Source organism: Indicator indicator, chromosome 3 (genome assembly GCF_027791375.1).
Source record: "Indicator indicator isolate 239-I01 chromosome 3, UM_Iind_1.1, whole genome shotgun sequence".
Taxonomy (NCBI): Eukaryota; Metazoa; Chordata; class Aves; order Piciformes; family Indicatoridae; genus Indicator; species Indicator indicator.
The window spans coordinates 47,635,916-47,653,608 of NC_072012.1; the positions used below are offsets into that span (position 1 = coordinate 47,635,916).

A 17,693-nucleotide genomic window follows, 5' to 3' on the forward strand; every position below is an offset into this window, starting at 1 on the left:
TCCATCCCTGGGGGTGTTTAAAAGATGCACAGATGTAGTGCTAAGGGACTTGATTTAACCTCCCAGCTGTAACAGTGTGAGAGCTGAAATCCCCCCCACCGACAATAACCAGGCTAGCTCAGGTTGGAAGCAAATGAAAGCTGTATTTACAAGCAAATCTGCAATCTATGATGAAATGCAACGAATATGTACAGATAGACACTATTCATAACATCTACAGATATGTACAATCAACTGAAAAGCACAACCAAGCTCCCTTTGCTTCCCCCACAGGGCCTTTCCCAAGGGGCCTCTCCCCACCTAGAAGGACTCCTAAGACCCCCTGGCAGAAGGCAGAGAGTTAAGAAGCAGAGAGGCTGTTAGACGTAGCTTGTCAAGGTCAGTGTGTTATCTTCAGCCAGAAAAGAAGAAGCAGCCAGACAGAAGCCCAGCAAGCTGAGAACTCAGACTCTGACTGCTCCAACTTTGTTTTGAGTAGTGGTTCTTAAACATTTCTATCTCTCCAATGGAAGTGTTTAGAACAATCAGTATTTTGCTTTCTTACACCCAGTAGTGACTTATTTACACTCTTTCACTTTCTCTGCTTGAACTTTGAGGAGAAAAATTGAAAAGACAGTTTTTAAAACCATCACACCAGCAAAAGTGAAAGCAGGAGCCAAGAGAGTGCTGACTGGAAGTCCCAGCCCTTAAGTAGAAAGTAGGCAGGAAAGGGAAGGGAGTAATATATTAAATGATCCAGTGCTTCCCCCGTGGGATGGGCTTTCCAACATTCAGGAGGAGTTAACCCTTAACCTACAACATGTACAAATTCTCTTCCTTAAGATAGGAATCTTCCTTTACAATGGATTGGCATGGAGCTAAAGTATTCTTATCTTGATGAAACTTTCACTAACTGCAAAAGCAAAGTGAAGGCAAAGGCAATGCAAACTGTTGGCCAAGACCACATTGTACTTGGCAAACCATGAATGAAGATGCTTACAGCCCAGTACCTCAGGGAGTTTACAACCTACATAACATAAAACAGATGTTAGAAATCAATCCATGACCCACTGGAATGAACATGAGGTTTGCATGGATTTCAGTGAGGCTGGGATCAGCCAGGCCCTCTATACCATGTAAGACTGAGATTAACAGATCTGAAGGCCAGAAGAGACCACCCTGTGATCTAGCTGTAACCTCTCTGTAATGCAAGATGTAGGATTTTCCTAAACTCTCTAAAACCCAACTTCTGTTGACCTAAGGCTTAACTTTTAGATGTGTCTATTTTTATTGCCTACACTTCTAACGGTAAAGGTCTCACTAATTTCCTTAGAAAGCAGCCCTGAGGAAAAGGATTTGGGGCTGCTGATGGATGAGAAGCTGGACAGGAGCAGGCAGTGTGAGCTTGCAGCACAGAAGGCAAATCACATCCTGGGCTGCATCCAAAGATGTGTGGCCAGCAGAGCCAGAGAGGTGATTCTGCCACTTTGCTCTGCTCTGGTCAGACCTCACCTGCAGTACTGTGTCCAGGTCTGGAGCCCTCAATCCAGGAAGGACATGGAGCTGATGGAGAGGGTCCAGAGGAGGACCATGAAAATGATCAGGGGGTTGGAGCACCTCTGCTACAAAGACAGGCTGTGCTCCTTGCCTAGAATGGCAATTGGGCTGGGAAGGATGAAGGGGAATTGTTTCTAGCAACACTCTTCCTGTGTGTATATAAACATTCCCTGGCTAGGGCTGGCTCATCACACAAGAAGGCAATCCATGTTTCCATTCCCCCTTCCTTCCCCTCCCTCCTCATATTTTTACCAGCACAGCAGATTCCAATAATAGACCTATCACTGTGAGAGCCAGGTGTCATCTAAATTCATTTGCTGCAGCTTTTGATCTATCCTCTGCTTCAAGACACAGGTGTCAGAGTATTTTATGAGATGCACTTCGCAGCTTTGTATCACACAAGGCATTCTGCAGCATTTTATGAGCTGCATTTTATAAAATTTTATCAAATATTATGTAGAATATTTTAGCAGTAAGGCCTTTATTTTTTTAGGAGATCAGTGCCAGTACAAGCTGGCATACATACGAAATCACAGAGAGAAAATGTGAGCATCCTAAAAGCTCTCTTAATGCTTAACCTTCCTGAAGATCTTTTGCTGAGTTATTTGTTTTGTGATGGAGCTTGTGCTGTCCACAGGGAAACTAAAGTGAGACATAAGGCAAAAAGACTGCTTCACTATGGCTGTTCAGCTTTACAGAGCAGAGATCCCTCAGTTCATCCAGTGCCTTCTGCACTGCAGAGTAGCTCAGGAGGGCTCATGGCCTGAATGGCATCACTGTACTCCTCACTTGGGCTCCCCTCTGTTTTCTTGAACAAGGGACATCTCTATTTCCAGTCCTCATCAACCACTGATACATCCACCATTTGGCCAGCTGACTGTACAGCTGCATAGCCAGCAGGGCAAGGGAGGTGATTCTCCACCTCTACTCTGCTCTGCTGAGACCCCACCTGGAGTACTGTGTCTGGAGCCTCTGTTACAAGAAAGATCTGGAGGTGCTGGAAGGTGTCCAGAGAAGGGCCACCAGGATGATCAGAGGGCTGGAGCTGCTCTCCTGTGACGACAGACTGAGAGAGTTGGGGTTGTTCAATCTGGAGAAGAGAAGGCTCTGAGGAGATCTTCTTGTGGCCTTGCAGTATCTGAAGAGGGCTCCAAGAAAGCTGGGGAGGGACTGTATAGGATGTCAGGCAGTGACAAAACTAGGGGGATGGAACAAAACTAGAAATGGGTAGATTCAGATTGGATGTTAGGAAAAAATCCTTCCCCATGAGGGTGGTGAGACACTGGAAGAGGTTGCCCAGGGAGGTGGTGGAAGCCTCATCCCTGGAGGTTTTTAAAGGGAGGCTGGATGTGGCTGTGAGCAACCTGCTGTAGTGTGAGGTGTCCCTGCCCATGGCAGGGGGGTTGGAACTGGATGATCCTTGAGGGCTCTTCCAACCCTAACAATTCTATGATTCTATGATCTACAGCTCTGTCTGTTCTCATTGTGATTGTTGTCTCCATTGCTAGGCAGAGCACTTTGTGTGCTGCCAGCCTCTGCATACCTGCAATCCACCTGTCAGACCTTCGCCCCCCAAGTATTGTGATTATTCATTACACCAAGATCTGGGCATCAAACAGTTATTATCCCCCAGTCGTGGGAAGAAATGCCACCTGAAAACTGTGGGAATTTTTTCTTTGTCATGGAAATTGAACACAACCTAAGTAATTATTTTTTTTCAGCTTGTATATAAACCTATGCACAGGTAAGATCCATCTCAGCTTCTCAATGTCTCAGGAGGGAATTGCACAGAAATGAGGTCAGGTCCTAAGGATCAGTACTTCTTCTCCAGTCTCTTTATGATGTTGGTCCTTTCCAAGGTGTGGGTTTCAGGTCTCCGGGGCTGCAATCTCCTGGTTCAGGTGACTGGGAACCATAGAATCACAGAATTGTCAGGGTTGGAAGGGACCTCAAGGATTATCCAGTTCCAACCCCCCTTGGAAGGGACCTCAAGGATCATCCAGTTCCAACCCCCCTGCCATGGGCAGGGACACCTCACACTACAGCAGGTTGCACACAGCCACATCCAGCCTGGCCTTAAAAATCTCCAGGGATGAGGCTTCTACCACCACCTCCTTGGGCAACCTGATCCAGTGTCTCACCACCATCATGGGGAAGGATTTCTTCCAAACATCCAATCTGAATCTACCCACTTCTAGTTTTTCTCCATTCCCCCCAGGCTTATCACTACCTGACACCCTAAAAAGTCCCTCCCCAGCTTTCTTGTAGCCCTCTTTCAGAAGAGCCTTGCCTGAGAATCACTGCAGTGGGGGAGTCCCTGCAGACAGGCAGCTCGGACACAGCAAGGCTCTGCCTGCTGCCGGAGGTCACTTTGCCTCTACAGCTCTCTCAAAGAGACAGTCCAGGCCCATTTAGCAAAGTCACTATGAAATATTCAGCTATGTGTTTAATTTTTAAAGTCTTCTCTCATTTGTTTAATGGAAGCCGAAACCATCAGTGTGGAGCCTGGGAGCGGTGTTGTCTTGCCAGATCTTTCGGGGGTTACAGAAAATAGCAATATTCATCCTTGCATTGCAGCAGCAGCAGCAGCAAATAAAATTGAACATGGCATTTACATTTGCAGCATGAAAATTCAGAGCACTGAACACAACATGGAAGTTATTTAAGGTCCTAATAATCCATACTGGCACATTGCTGGTGTTGAGTCATGCCAGTTGTTTTGAAGGAAGTGCACTCTTTGGAGTTCCTGCAAAAGAAAGGGAAAAAAAGAAAGCTGAGGAATAAACTCAATATACTCCAAAAGAAATCCAAACAAGCAAAATAACAACAACAACAAGAATTAAAGTAAATCTTAGGTATTTTCACAGAAATCACAGAATCACAGAAACATTCAGGTTGGAAAAGCCCCTCAGGATCACCAAGGCCAACCCAGAACCCTATTCTACAAGTGTCACCCCTAAACCATAGCCCCAAGCACCTTGAAACACATCCAGGCTTGGGGATTCCACCACCAACCTGGGCAGCACATTCCAACCCCTGACCACTCTTGCCTGAAAAATGTTTCCTACTGTCCAGTCTAAACCTACCCAGTGGCAGCTTGAGGCCATTCCCTCTTCTTCTATCACTAATGACCTGGGAGAAGAGACCAGCACCAACCTCTCCACAACCTCCTTTCAGGGAGTTGTAGAGAGCCAGGAGGTCTCCCCTCAGCCTCCTCTCTTTCACACTAACCATCCCCAGCTCCTTCAGTCTCTCTTCATCAGATTTATTTTCCAGATCCTTCCCAGCTTCCTTGCCCTCCTCTGCACTGGCTCCAGCACCTCCACATCTCTCTTGGATTGAGGTGCCCAAACCTGGACACAATACACCAGAGCTGAGTCCCAGGGGACAATCCCCTCCCTGCTCCTGCTGGACACAGCATTTCTAATCCCAGCCAGGATGCCTTTGGCTTTCTTGGCCACCTGGGCACACTGATGGCTCATATTCAGCTGCTTGTTTGGTTTATTTTCAATGCTTCATTAAGCAACAAAAATAAACCAAACCAAAACCAAATCCAAAACACTTAGGGCTAGTTTGTGATAATTTATTCCTAAATTGCTTTCTATCTTTTATTTGTAAAGTTCCTCCACCGGTAGCTTTCTTCTGGTCATTACTTGGTTATGTCAGTGAAAAGAAGAAAAAGCTCAGGTAATAAATTCTTCTATTGGAAGATAATAACAAGCAAGACTTTCTTCCCTAATGATGCTGGAGCAGAGGATCATGAAATATGAAACACCTTAAAATAAAAATTGCACTGCATTAAATGTATGGTTTAGGAGGTCATCATGTTTCCAGCAGAGATCTGCTACACTTACAGAGAACTGATCAATTGTGAGCTTTGTTCATCTTCACAGCCACTGTAAATCCAGGGAGAAATTATCTCTGAGCTTGCAGAAGCCTGAGGAAACCATTTTGAAGAAAACTGTCTCTCATTTATTAATAAAACAAAGTGAAGCTGATGGCTTGAATAAAAGAACAACCCTGGCAGCTGCTGAGCTCTTACAAGCACTACTTTAAATCACAGAGGAAGGAAAAACCCTATCTATAAACTCAGTGACAAGCAGGAATCTGTAAAGTCAAGGATGAGAGTGGAGTGAAAAAGGGACATGCAGATATTGCAAAGGCAGGCAGGAACTTTTCAGTACTGCAGATGAGGAGGAGCAAGTGGTGCTGTGGTTAGCACAGTACACTAATGAAGAACTAATGCAGTAATTGCAGATCATTTAGAGTTACTTCTGCTGTTTACACTGCTCTCTATTTCATAATTAATATCTCACAGAATCACAGTATGTTAGAGGTAGGAAGGGACCTCCAGAGATCATCCAGTCCAACCTCCCTGTCAAAAGCAGGATCACTCCCAAGGTAGTCCACATAGGAATGCAGCCAGGTGGGTTTGGAAAGTCTCCAGAGAAGGAGACTCCACAACCTCTCTGGGCAGCCTGCTCCAGGGCTCTGTCACCCTCACTGCAAAGAAGTTTCTCCTCACGTTGAGCTGAAATTTTCTATGTTCAAGCTTGAAATTGTTCTTTCTTGGCTTATTCCTGTGCCCCACCCAAAAGAGCCTGGCCCCCTCCACTTGACCCCCAGCCCTCAGCTATTGAGAGACATTGATCAGATCCCCTCTCAGCCTTCCCTTCTCCACACTAAACAGCCCCAGAGCTCTCAGTCTCTCTTCACAGGGGAGATGCTCAAGTCCCCTAAGCATCCTCCTGCCTCTCCCTTGGACTCTCTCCAGCAGGTCTCTGTCTCTCTTGAACCGAGGAGCCCCAAACTGGACACAGGATTGCAGCTGTGGTCTCAGCAGGGCAGAGCAGAGGGGGAGCAGAACCTCCCCAGCCCTGCTGGCCACACTTTTCTTGCTGCACCCCAGGATCCCATTGGCTCTCTTGGCCACAAGGGCACATTGCTGTCCCATGCAGAACTTGCTGTCCACCAGCACTCCAAGGTCTTTCTCCATGGAGCTGCTTTCCATCAGGGCAGCCTCTAACCTGTCCTGGTGCCTGCTGTTATTCCTCCCCAGATGCAGGACCCTGCACTTGTCCTTATTTCACTTAGGCTTCTCAACTCTGCATCAGTAGTCCTCAATGTAAAATACATAACCACAGATTCAAACATTCAGGTTGGAAAAGACCCTCAAGATCACCAAGTCCAACCATTAACCCTACTCTGCAAGGTTCACCCCTAAACCATATCCCCAAGCACCACATCCAAACCACCTCTAAACACATCCAAGTGCATTATACTTCAGGAGCATAACCTATTAGGTCTGCTCATTAGCTAAGGAGAAACATGAGAGATGGTCATAAAGCATGGCAAAATCCTACAAATTAACAAGGGAATGAATTCTTTTCTGGAACTGGAAAATATTCCAAAGCTATGGGAAGTGAAACAATCTTTCAGTGATTCTCAGATGAAAAGCACATCTTAATCTTTAAAAAATATTACATAATCTACAGTTTTTGGCTTTCTAGACTCTGGTTTTAGCACAGGAACGACTTCAGTTGCAGATGCAAGGCTCTGTGAGCCCCAGACCCTTCTCCCACTCCAGAGACCAGAGACCACCCCGGCACTCGAGCTGCAACTAGGTTCTGGCACCTTATGTTTTGGACATTGAAACCAACCTCAGAGCCCTGCCCCTTTTGTACAGCAAGTGCTGCACCTGGGAATCACAGCTGGGCCATGTGTGAGGCTGAGAGCCTGAGGAGGTGGCCAGCAAGAAGCACTCAGGAAGGCGCTTCGAGGGCGACACATAGTCTGAAGTCATGCCCAGGATGGGAGATGAGCACACACACATCAGCTTGGATCCTGAAGCTCAGGAGAGAGGCTTGAGGAGCTGAGCTGGCATGAACCAGCCATCAAAGATGTCCACTGTGTCCCCAGGACAAACAACATCAGCTTCCACACACATCAGCTTGGATCCTGAAGCTCAGGAGAGACGCTTGAGGAGCTGAGCTGGCATGAACCAGCCATCAAAGATGTCCCCAGGACAAATAACAGCAGCCTTTCATCTTGCTCTTTGTCACTTTCCATGTATGAATCTTTGTCTTTAGTAAGGGATAAGATATTTAGGAGAGTTTCTGAAGGAGACCCCATGGGGAAGTTAGGGGAAAAAAACCACCTCAGCTCTGGATCTTGGCTTTGAGCTGTTCAGTTCAGGTCCGTGTGCAGAGACATTGGAAGCATGGAAGTAAATAAGCTGGGTACCCAGGGTGTTTCAGTGATTCCAGAATGAGGGAATTACAGAGGAGGCTTGAGTTGTAATTTTGGTTTTATGTGCCTAATCTGTGCTTAAATTCAGGTGCCTTCAAAGATTTTAAATCTGACTCTGATTTGAAACACTGCTACAAGCTCTTTCCTCACTGTCAGCTGCAAAGCCAGGGCTTGGAGAAGTTGCCTGGGGAAAGGTAAATCTTTTCTATCACACTGAGCTACTGTGAATGCCAAATAGAATGAGGCAGCTTTAAAGGATTTCCCCAAGTCAGCTCAGAAAAAGTGATTATATAGGATTTATGAACCAGTTTCTCATCAATTTAATAATGACTTACCACATTTCCTCCACTTGCTAGATTGCTTAGCACTGATCTGGCTGCTCTGATAGAGCAGTGTTAATAAGAAGCTGTGTGATTTACCTTGAGGTGGTATTTCATTCTCTGAAGCTAGATCAGATCCCTGATATCACAATGAAGGAAAATAATGTTTGCAAACAAGAAGGTGTAAATATGGTATATCCAAGAAATATTTTTAAGGGGCTGTTCTCAAAGTTTTTTCAGATCATAGAATCATAGAATCATAGAATCAGTCTGGGTTGGAAGGGACCACAAGGATCATCCAGTTCCAACCCCCCTGCCATGGCCACGGACACCTCACACTACATCAGGCTGGCCAGAGCCTCATCCAGCCTGGCCTTAAACACCTCCAGGGATGGGGCCTCAACCACCTCCCTGGACAACCCATTCCAGGCTCTCACCACTCTCATGGGGAAGAACTTCTTCCTCACATCCAGTCTGAATCTCCCCACTTCCAGTTTTATTCCATTCCCCCCAGTCCTATCACTACCTGGTAGCCTAAAAAGTCCCTCCCCAGCTTTCTTGTAGCCCCCTTCAGACATTGCAAGGCCACAAAAAGGTCACTTCGGAGCCTTCTCTTCTCCAGACTGAACATCCCCAACTCTTTCAGTCTCTCCTCATAGCAGAGCAGCTCCAGCCCTCTGATCATCCTGGTGGCCCTTTTCTGGACACCTTTCAGCATGTCCATATCCCTCTTGTAATACAGGCTTCAGAACCTCCCTCACCCTGCTGGCCACACTTCTCTTGCTGCAGCCCAGGCTCTGGTTGGCTTTCTGGGCAGCAAGTGCACACTGCTGGCTCCTGTTGAGCTTCTCGTCCACTAGCACCCATATGGATTCCTCCCCTAAACCTTGTGACAAGTCATGACGAGGGCCAAAATGCTCTGAGCACAGGTAACTGATCAAGAGAAGTATGGCCAGCAGGTCAAGGGAGGTGATTCTCCCCCTCTGCTCTGCTCTGGTGAGACCCCACCTGGAGTAATGTGTCCAGTTCTGGAGCCTCTATTACAAGAAGGATCTGGAGGTGGTGGAACATGTCCAGAGAAGGGCCACAAGGATGATCAGAGGGCTGGAGCTGCTCTGCTATGAGGACAGGCTGAGTGAGTTGGGGTTGTTCAGTCTGGAGAGGAGAAGGCTCTGAGGAGACCTTCTTGTGGCCTTCCAGTATCTGAAGGGGGCTACAAGAAAGCTGGGGAGGGACTTTTTAGGGTGTCAGGTAGTGATAGGACTGGGGGGAATGGAGTAAAACCAGAAATGGGTAGATTTAGATTGGATGTTAGGAAGACGTTCTTCACCATGAGGTGGTGAGACACTGGCACAGGTTGCCCAGGGAGGTCGTGGAAGCCTAATTCCTGGAGGTTTTTAAGGCCAGGTTGGATGATGCTCTGAGCAACCTGCTGTAGTGTGAGGTGTCCCTGCCCATGGTAGGGGGCTTGGAACTGGATGATCCTTGAAGTCCTTTCCAACCCTGACAATTCTATGATTCTATGATCAGGGATTCTCTTTAAGGTGAAAGAATTTAGGAAGGTATCACCTCCAAAGTGTTCTGTCCTCTTGCCTCACCATGTTTAGCATGAATGCACTTCATCTGGTATGCCTGCAAAACAAGGCAATTCAGCTAAAACTGCTGCTGCAAGCTGCTGAAGTGGCTGACTTTGCACAGGAGCAGATGAATGCTCAGACAGCTGAGCAGGTGGCTTCACCTGAGTGGAGGCTGACAGAGCAGGAGAAACAAATTGGTTCTGATGACATCTGGTCAGCCTGACTATAGTTTAAAGCCTCAGCTCCAATATTTAATGCCATGGCAACAGGACCAAAGTGCAGTTCCTCTGCAAGTGAATAGTAATATATGCAATAAAGCAACTGTCAAGGAGTAGGGCTGGGCTGGCCACTTAAATGAGTGACAGATGCTCTCTACTAACCTCTCTCTCTTCCCAAAGGGACTAGGAAGAGAGACTTAGGGGTTGGAAAAGAAAACTAAAACAGCTTTAATGAAAATATTCATAATATACAAACCCCATATTGAAAACAACACCCTGATGGCAAGTATGTCACCATCAGCACCAATGCTGGGGGCAGGCACCAGGGAAATCCCACACTGGTCTCAGTGGCAGATGGGAACCAGATTCAGAAGCTGGATTCTGGAACTGGGTTCAGGAAAGCATGGATTGGGATTGAAGGCAAAACAGAGAGAGTCCTCTTAGAATGCCAGGCATTGAAGAAGAGAGCTTGACCCTTGTGATCCATCAGCTTTATCCTGAATATGACTTACATGGAATGGAATGGACTGGACTGAACTGGACTGGACTGGAATGCCTTGTTGGTTACCTGGCCTGACCACTCCTCCCTGCAGGTGTGGCCTTTTACTTTCTGCACCCCCAACATAGTAGACAAGATTCAGCAGTGACCTTGGTCTGCACACCAATCCTTGGTACTAACTATAAACCTCAAGGTTTATCACTGCTAGAAGCAAATAATGTCTCTTGAAACACACCATTAACTTCAGAAAGTGCAGTTATTTAGAAGGAACTGAGTTGAAAAGATAAAATCACTAAAGACAGCTAGTTTTGTTCAAACTAAAATCAGGACAGCAACATATCAAGGTGTTAATGAAAATAATTTAAAAAGGAATCATGATTACTAGGTTCTTGAACAGTACTATTTTGGAGCTGATCTCAAAATGATTGAAAAATCCTTTTTCATAAAACACCTTCATCTTTCATACTCAATTGCAGTGGATTATGTTGGGACAGCTTAAAATATACATGTGAAATTTGAGTTCTACTCTGAGGTGTATTGTGGAAGAATAACCTGGGGTATTTGCATGCCTCTTGTCTTTCATTAATTCAATATGCAAACAGGGCTCTACTTGAGAGAGTCCAACAGAGGACTACAAGGATGATTAAGGGACTGGAGCACTGCCTGATGAGGAGAAGCTGAGAGCCCTGGGGCTGTTTAGTCTGGAGAAGAGAAGATTGAGAGGGGATCTAATCAATGCCTATAAATATCTGAGGGCTGGGTGTCAGGAAGGAAGGGACAGCCTCTGCTCACTTGTGCTGGATTGTATGGTTCTGGCTCTGGCAGGGAGGTTGGACAGCACAGGTCACACAGGAATGCATCCAGAGGGGTCTTGAAAGTCTCCAGAGGAGATTCCACAACCTCTCTGGGCAGCCTGTTCCAGTGCTCTGGGACCTTTACAGTAAAGAAGTTCTTCCTTATGTTGAGGTGGAACTTCTTGTGCTGTAGTTTCCATCCATTGCCCCTTCTCCTATCTCAGGGCTTAAGTGAGCAGATGTTGTCACTTCCTTCCTGACACCCAGCCCTCAGCTATTGATAGACATTGATCAGATCCCCTCTCAGTCTTCTCCTCTCCAGACTAACCAACCCCAGGGCTCTCAGCCTTTGCCACATGGCAGGTCTCTGTTTTACATCTTAAACTTGCTTTTCTAGGCCCATCTTGAAATCTGTACATCATTACTCTTTGGGGCATCGTGAATGTTCTGTTAGGAGTATGAATAAAAGGCAAATCATGATTCATTACTACCTTTGTAAGGTATGGGATTGTGCTGGGGCACACCCATCCAGGATGGGGCTGAGAAGAACCCAGCCCCAGGTGGACAAAAGAAATTTAATCTGGGGAGGGCTTGGCCCCTCCCCTGCTGGGAGAAGGTGGTCCCCTGACTCAGAGGTGGTCTATTCCACTTCCCCTTCCTGTCCAGCAAGCCTATAAAAGGGGCGGATATGTTGCTGCTCTTCCCTTTTCCTGCTTCGTCTGCTCGAGAGTACTTCTTGCTGCTGTTGCTGTCACTGTTTCCTGCACCGACCACGTGGCTGGGGCCCTTTCTCTCTCTCAACTGAATCCACCGACATCCAGGGGAACACAAGGCCATCCAGGCTTGGTTTTGTATATTTTTCTTCCCACTTACTCTCATCCTTCACCTCTGTGAACCCCCCCCTGTTACTGATATATATATGTAAAAAAATATTTTTTTTCCTTTCCCTTTTGTGAAAAAAACAAATTTACTCCTCCTACTTCCAAACCGACTTCAGAATATTTCTTACACGAGTTTTTTTTTTTTTTTTCTTCTTCTTCTCTCTCTCTCCACCCTGCCGAGAAAAAGGGGAGAAGGGCTGGGGGAGGAATTTATATCTATTATCATTTGAGCTCCTAAACTCACAGCTCAAACCACCACAGGGATTTACCAATAGATTCAGTCAGTGTTCTGCCTTTCTCCCTGGAAAGCTGTAGATGAAAGGAAACCTGCTCATAATTACTAATTAAAACCCTAGCCAGGAGCTGATTTCTAACTAAGATTAGGTGGAACATTGTTATTTCTTAAGAATGAAGATTTCAAGTGTTCTTTTCTCCTTGGAAAGCAGCTATGGAAAGTTTGCCTTCCTTTGCTTTGATTTATGTTGAATTTCTACTTTTTCTCTCTGCACCCTCAGAAAGAAAGGAGTTCTTTTCATTTTCAATGCTCACATCTTCCCCTTCTCCTCCATAATTTGGCATCTTGTAAATACATAGAATCATGGAATTGTCAGGGTTGGAAGGGACCTCAAGGATCATCCAGTTCCAACCCCCCTGCCATGGGCAGGGACACCTCACACTACATCAGGTTGCCCAGAGCCACATCCAGCCTGGCTGCAAAAACCTCCAGGGATGAGGCTTCCACCACCTCCCTGGGCAACCTGTTCCAGTGTCTCACCACCTCATTATTACCTGACACCCTAAAAAGTGCCTCCCCAGCTTTCCTGTAGGCCCAGCGTACAGTTTGAGGTAGCCCCCAGATTTTCTTGTGTTTGCCCTCACCCCTTCATCCCTGTGTGCTCTGTCAGGGCTACCCTGGAGAGCTGTGTGACTGGAGCTACTGGGAGGAAGACTCCTACACACCATGGCCCCCAGTGCAAACTCTTCCATCACTTATGAAAGAAATCATGGCTGAGTTGCACATGTTAGAGCTCCACATTAGACTCACCCTTCTACTTTATCTCTAATTGTCTTTTGTCATTTCTATTTGTCAGACGTCATGTCGAATTTTATGCTTCAGAAGAACTCAGAAGCCCATTGCAAAAACTACACCAACCAAACCCTAGGACGAATAGCGCTACAAAAAGCTCAGAGCACACAACTCACTACCCACAAAAGGGGAGGAAACACGTTAGTTTGGATTTAGGGACTGGACAGATGCTTTTTACCCTTCCCCAAAGGAGTAAAAGAAAACACTCCACACAGGATTGGAAAGAATTGGAAATTTCAATGGGAGTACTACTCACAAATATATGCAACAATATAAAACCATACAAACACCACCACCAATTCATATTTAGCCCAGCTCTCCAGTCTGGGCTTCTCCAAAAGCCTCCCTAGTCCATCACCTATAACAGCAGCAGTACTATTCTTCTCAGGCTATGTGTTAAGATGGTTCCAGGTGAAGACAAGACAAGACTCTTATTGTGAAAGGCAAAAGCATTTATTGCACAAGCAAAGCAAAGCAGAAGCCTAAGCATAAGCCTGCTACTGTGCTAGATAGTCAACTTACATACTTTTCTAACACAGAGCTGTGACATCCCAGTTGGCTCTCCTTTCACTGACATGGGTCCAAGCAAAGCATGCAATAGGTTAATACTAACAAGCTGCTCAACATATCCAGTCAACTTCTGCCCAGTCTTTCTCTTCAGTTACAAGATGTTTACATTCTTTCCCACTCAAAGACAAAATATGGCCTTCTCAAAAGTTGTTAAAGGTTTCTATCTTCCTACAATCACCTTCCAAAAGTTTCCCCCCAACCTGACCTCAAAGTTACCCTCCACCCCCACCCCAATACCTCCCTACCCAGGCCCAAAGATGCAGTAAAACTTTAGCCAAGGCCAAAAGCCTCCCCTAAAATACCAAACAAGAGACAGCAGTCCACAGTGGGAGCAGGAGAGAGGGAAAAAAGGGGCCGAACAGCCTGTGCTGTTTGCTTATAAAGGGGAGGTGCAGGCATTATAGGAATGAAAGAACAAAAAAAATTACACTTTCCAGTATCCACTTCCTGGGCAATCTAGTCCCTCTGGCGGGCTGTACTCCCTGGTTAGGACATCCAGCCTTAAACCCACATCACATGTCGATCAAGAAAGCAGGTACCGGTTTCAGGGTCACAAAGGAATTGCTACGTGCAATAGGGAGTGAAAAATCTTTTAAGTTTTGGGAAAAAAAATTAAAATCGTCCTGTAGTTTTATTTCTCAAATATAACAAAGTCCTGGGCTGCAGTGTTTGCTCAAGGTCTAACACACTTCCAAAGGAAAAGACTATTAGCTGCAGTGCTATACCAATCCCAAAGCACTCTGTATTTTTACCAGTCCATACTGTCTCTGGCATTTTGATCTGGAAAACTTCATTTTTCACTCTATGTGAGGACCCTAGAGAGCTTCATTCTTTATTTCACTCTCTCTTCTATGCTAAAACCCACCCAAACCATGTTTTGAGCAATTTGGCTGTCATCATGTGTTCATTTTTCCATGACTATCTTCTGATCCATGCTAGATGCACGACTGAGCACGGTGTTATGTGAGCATTTGAAGTTTTTATTAAGTTCAGAGCTGCCATATCCCTCTTGTTAGAAGTACTTCCAACTCTGGGTGCTTTTTAGGATAGAAACTGGTCACAGAGAAAAGTGCATAGTGTCATTAAATCCCAGTGGATTTAAAATCCTCCTGACCTCTATGCCCATGGCTGCTTGACAGCATCAGTGAACAACATCTCAGCACTCTTCTCAGTTTTTCTATTATTCACAAGCCCTTTTTATCAGAGTACCTTGAACAAAAACAAAAGGCAAGGTTTACATCTCCTGTTATCTACCCAGACCTGGAAGCAGTTGGGATGAAGGGGAGGACTGTAAAGTTCTTTCCCATAACACTGGGCTCTATTAGTGTCTCTCCTCTTGCCTTATTCCTTCTCTGTAAATCCCCCTCAGAACCCTTGCTTTTCCAACAGAATTCCTATTGGCAATGCCTCTTAGAGGAAAAAAAAAAAGAGAAGAATGAAAATTAGTGAGAAGTCAATCTTTGTATCCATTAATTTTGTTGTTACAAAAGAAGATCAAGAGTTGCGTTTAAGCTGTTTTTAGCTGTAATCCGAGCATTTCCATCTGCTCATTATGGTTGTAAGACCATGAGAAGAACCTTGCATTAAATTCATTAGCAGGAAAGTATAGAAAATATGGAGGAGCAGTAACAAAAAAGGGTTAGTGGACAACAGTGATTTATTTATGGAGAGAGATTAACAGCTAGACTCAGGAGCCCAGCTGAAGGGAAATAATTGGAAAGGCTCTCAAAGGACCCTCTGGAAACAGGCTCAGATCTCAGACTGTGAAAGTCTTTACTCATTTTCAATTAGCCCTCAATCAAGATAAGCTCCAGCTAAAAATTAAAGAGGAAGAAAGTGGCTACAAATATTTTCCAGACCCAACTGTCAAGCAAGGCTAATGGGAGCAGTGGCCTTTGGTTGTAAACAGCTGGGAAGTAGAACTGTAGGCAGGTAAATGACTTCTCATGGGAAGCTTTAGTGGCTATCTCCGAACAAGAAAAGGAAAAAGCCTCTGTTCTTTGGGCCTGAAGTTGAACAATGAGAAGGGGGAGAAACACACACAAGGCCCAGGCATCTTCTGCAATGGTGCTTGTTGGCACAGGCTGAAACCTGCTATGGGCAACCTTTGCTAATACAGGTATAAACTTGGCCCAGAATCATGTTCCAACAGTCAGACAGCATGAGTAGGAGGTAGGGTGACTTTCTCCATAGGAGAAGAGAAGGCTCCCAGGAGACCTTCTTGTGGCCTTGCAGTATCTGAAGGGAGCTACAAGAAAGCTGGGGAGGGACGTTTTAGGGTGTCAGGAAGTGATAGGACTGGGGGGAATGGAGCAAAACTAGAAATGGGTAGATTCAGATTGGATGTTGGGAAGAAATCCTTCCCCATGAGGGTGGTGAGACACTGGAAGAGGTTGCCCAGGGAGGTGGTGAAAGCCTCATCCCTGGAAGTTTTCAAGGCCAGGCTGGATGTGGCTGTGAGCAACCTGCTGTAGTGTGAGGTGTCCCTGCCCATAGCAGGGGAGTTGGAACTGGATGATCCTTGAGGTCCCTTCCAGCCTTGACTATTCTGTGATTCTGTGAATTGCAGAAATCTGCATTTTTTTCCCCAATGGAATCCAAGACTGTTCATTCCTGCTTATAACTTACGGAGCTATGCTGTTCTGTAATGCTGTGATCTCTACGTTCCTGTTGAACAAAACAGCAAAGATCTAGTTAATAAACTCAAAAAGAAAAGAAAATTCTCTGTCTTTTGAGATTATCAAACAGAAGTATATTAGTTAAATATGGTTTTAATACTGTTCTTTTGCTCATCTTTGCTTTTCAGGATTTGAAAAAAAGGGAGGAATAACTGGGGTATGTTTCCCTCAGTATTTGACTGAAGACTTTGGTATATTCTGACAGCCTAAAATGTCCATTCCCAGCGCTCTTGTAGCCACCTTCAGATACTGCAAGGCCACAAGAAGGTCTCCTGGGAGCCTTCTCTTCTCCAAACTAAGAAATGGCACAGTCTACAAAACACCATGTAAGTGAAATGTCATCTGTTCCTGGAGAATTATATAACAGTTCTGGATTTCTCTCCTGAGAGTTACAAACCTGTAAGCGTGACACAGAGTCTGGTGAATGAATGGGGTATGTTCAAGCAGAATCTGTACACTTAATCATAAAAATAGTTACATCTTTTTAAAGTGTGTAGCAGCAGTCATTCTACTAGGGTTCTGGGTTGGACTTGGTGATCCTGACGTTCTTTTCCAACCTGAATGTTTCTGTGATTCTGTGATTCTATCCAGAATGTTGTGGGGGTTATTTGGTGGGTTTTTTTTTTTTTATTTGCTCGTGTTTGGGGTTTTTGTGTGTGTGCTGGGATTGCTTTCTCCTCCCTGAGACACAGAAAAGAAACTTGTAACACCATTTTTTTCCCACCACTTTTTAAAATGCACTGCAACAGTGTAGTTGAGTTAAACCCACCCTGATCCTACAGATGAAGTCAGGATTCTGTAGAGCAAAATCCATGCCACAGGCTGCCATGATTTTGTGGTCTTGGGAAGAAAGAATGAGACCTCTCTTCCTGCTACCAGTTTTCTGGGGAAATAAGCCTGGCAACACCAAAAAAAGTATTTTTTAATTTATTTTTAAAAAATGTAATCTATTGCACCTTTGATTAACAAATAAAACAGCCATAAAGAACATTGCCTATAAGAAAGGCAGGTAAGGGCTTGTCAGAGCATATTTAGTATCCTTTTTTTTTTGACAACCTTGAGACTGGAAGCTTACTGATTTTACAAATAAGCCTAACATCCCTAAAATAACAATTTTCCAAGATCTTACGCAAAAGAAGAAAATTCTCAGTAATACAACAAATCTCAGAATGCTCCCTGCAAAAACAATACACTGAACAACAAACTCCTGGGAATGGCAGTCCTATGTAATATACACAGCCCCTTGAATCAAGTTTGTCTCTAGTGTGTCTGATTAATCACAGA

General features: G+C 45.1%; 1 protein-coding gene across 1 annotated transcript in view; it reads right to left on the reverse strand.

The window, feature by feature from the left end:
• The window catches only part of TMBIM4 (transmembrane BAX inhibitor motif containing 4), a 52,580-nt gene that overhangs the window by 33,977 nt on the left and 910 nt on the right, over positions 1–17,693 (reverse strand). The window lies entirely within an intron of this gene.